The sequence below is a fragment of the Tamandua tetradactyla genome, chromosome 6 (genome assembly GCF_023851605.1).
Source record: "Tamandua tetradactyla isolate mTamTet1 chromosome 6, mTamTet1.pri, whole genome shotgun sequence".
In the NCBI taxonomy this organism is placed as follows: Eukaryota; Metazoa; Chordata; class Mammalia; order Pilosa; family Myrmecophagidae; genus Tamandua; species Tamandua tetradactyla.
In genome coordinates, this window is record NC_135332.1 from 109,721,178 (window position 1) to 109,724,340 (window position 3,163).

Here is a 3,163-nt window from a genome sequence, read left to right on the forward strand (position 1 = left end):
GCCATGATGGTATCCATATGACGTGTACCTAGGTGTTTTTTTTTTTTAGTCATTTCCTTTTCCAAACTCAAATGTGCTCCACACAAGCCTGATAAATAAATGAAAGCTCTCTAGTACTATCACAGAATAGGATGCTAAGCATATAAAACCACACTCAGATTTTTGAACTGAATTGACACTAACTGCTGGGAGGCAGTTGCCTCTAAATCTGCAATTCAAAATGCAATTCCAAACTCTCATGTCTGTGATTCAATTGAGTTTACAAATAACCACTGGAGTTGTTTATCAGAATTTTTTGTGATCCTCATTTCTGGTTACCTCTGCTGTTCCCTTTGTAGTTAATGTGATAAATCATGCAATGCAATTTCAACTTCTATTTGGGTCTGTAATACCTATAATTGCTCTTGAAAATGAAAGAAAGGTAGAGAGAGGAATGCTAGTAGTTTCCAGAAAAGTCAGTCTATAGTGGGACCATTGCACTATGGAAAGTGATTTTGACATAAAAGAACAGAAAGAGAAATGTGTCAACTGGGAAAGATGTGAGTAGTTAGTGTTAGATCATGATTATGGAAAGCAGTTGAGCTTTTGAAGGAAAGTTGTGTTTTATGTTGGTAAGGTAGGGTGCATACAGAATCTTAATTTTCCTAATTGCAGGCATTAAAAAAGAAAAAACGGTTGAACAGATCTCAATTTTTTTGTCTTACTTTCATTTATGACAATTTCTTAGTCCCCAGTGGCAGATTTCAGCTTGGATGGCAACCTTGAGGTGAATAGCAAACTTAGAAGGGGAAGTTGCAAGCAAAACAGATACATAAAAGGAACCAGGAAAGGGATAAGGGTTAAGATCCATGAGTTTAGCTGGGGAAGTCCTCCAGAGAAGACACACATGTTTAGGGCGCTGAATAACCCCATCCAGCCCCATTCTTCATTTCTTTCTCCCACTGGGCCATCAGGACGCAGGGCATGGACAGGTAGGCTCTGCTCAGGGTGCAGGCAGGTGGGCTCTGCTCTGGGTTCTGAGGGTGGACAGGTGAGGATGTTGTTTCGTGTAACTCTCTCATCACTATTGAGTCCTTGCTGTGAGATTTTCCTGGAGTAGGTCATTGATGGGGGTGAAAGTGGCTTTGGCTAGGGGCGAGGAGCAAAAACCCTGGACACCAGAGGAGGAGGGGGCTATGTGGAGCAGCCCCTACTCATTACAATTTATAAAGTTGGATTTTGTCAAATCACTGTATGTTATCAGTAGAGATAACTTGGAGAGCTCATTTGGCTTAAATAAGGATGAGAGAGGTTAAATGATTTACCTGAATTACTTAGCTAGTTACTCATAAAGTCAGAATTAGAATCCAGTTTTTTTTTTTTTTTTTTTTTTTTTTTTTTTTTACTGGGTTCTATCTTGTATTCTTTCCATAACATAATACCCTTTGGGCTTCATTTTACAGCAGAGATACTTGAGCAAATTGAGGTGAGAAGATGAATTTAGATAAAGCAATATATTCACACACCCATTCTAGGTACATTTACTTAGAATTACCTCATATTGATAGATCTCTTAAGATACAAGAATGCAAAGATTCTTTGTGCATGCTGCTGCCCTTAGCACCTATTTTAAATTTCTGGGTGTTCACACTGCAATATCTTCTGGCTGAATCTTATAATCATGACAAGAGGTTTCTAAATGCTTTGCTAACTATGTTAATTTGATTTTTTCACCTTCTTTCACTTTGGAAAGAACAGATCTTTTGATAAAGCATAGAGAATGAGAAGCGTTCTTAAAATTATGATACAGATGTGTGATTGGAGAAATAACATGATGTAGGTGACTTATATTGTGCAGTAAATGAAATATCCAAATCCATAAATATCACCACTGATAGGGATGATAATTTCTCAAAGGAAGTCATTACAGAAGCAATTTAAATGTGTTCAAGAGCTTAGAAGCACAATCCAAGAAACATGTGCACATAAACTGACTACTTCATGTTTTACACCATATTTTTAAACAACAATATAATGTAAAGTATAGCTGAATTAAAATGAACATTGTTGAACATTATAATGAATAAAAAATACCAGAAATCATAATAATTGCTTGGCTCCTTACTGTTATCTGCATCAACTTATACTTTTGAGGAGTATCCCAACATATGCTTCTCTTAGAAAATCTCATAGCAAACAAATAGAATCCCCAAGTTTGCTAACTGAGACATTTGTTGAAATTAATTCACCATCTCTAATGAAAGCCTTTAAAAATGCCTGGGAGGAGGTTGGGTTGGTAATTAGCTGTAACTGTGTTTTACATGTACTAGTAATTATCTTCTGCTTCCATAGGCAGAGCTGGGGAAAGGGTCTCAAAGAGCACTGATACCTAATTCTTCACTAGTAACAGTAACTTTTGTTAATCTCTTCTAATTGTTAAAGCCAAGCATCCTCATTATGAAAACTTGGAAAAATCAGAAAAGTATAAAAATACTCAGAATACTAGAATCTAAAAATAATTATAGTTAATATTTTAATTTTTCTCCTGGGTATTTTTCCTGAGCTCATACATTTTATGTAATTGAGATAATCTTGTGTTCCTAATTTTGAATCTGCTTACCAAAAAAAACCCAAATACTTCTTATTTAAAATTCAAGAGTAATTTGTTGAAGGAATCTTTCTCACATTCTTAGATTATGTTGAGGACCTATGTTCTCCTAACTTCCTATGTTCCTATGTTCCTATGTTCTCCTAACTTCATGAATGCGTCCTCCATCATGAAGCTCACATTTTCTGACTTCCTTGAGGTACAATATGTGTCTTCCTGGATGTACAATAAATTCTGTGTGGCAGGGACTTGTCTTTGTGAACTGCCATATCCCTTTACCCCAAACAAGGTAGATTCCCCACAAAATCAGAATCTGTTGAATGAATGAACTACAGAAAATCTGTTGAATAAATGAAGTATAGAAAAATCACCTACAAGATTACCATTCAGAAATAACTATACAAATAGCATCTTATACCTAAAATTTTATAATCTACCTCTTTCCCCTTAAAATGATGCCTCAGACATTTTCTTCTATCTATTGACTGCCTGGTATTCCATCAAGGAGATGTATCACAATATCTATTGATTCCTCATTGTCAATCAGCCTCCTAATGACCAGCTTTTTAAAATTCT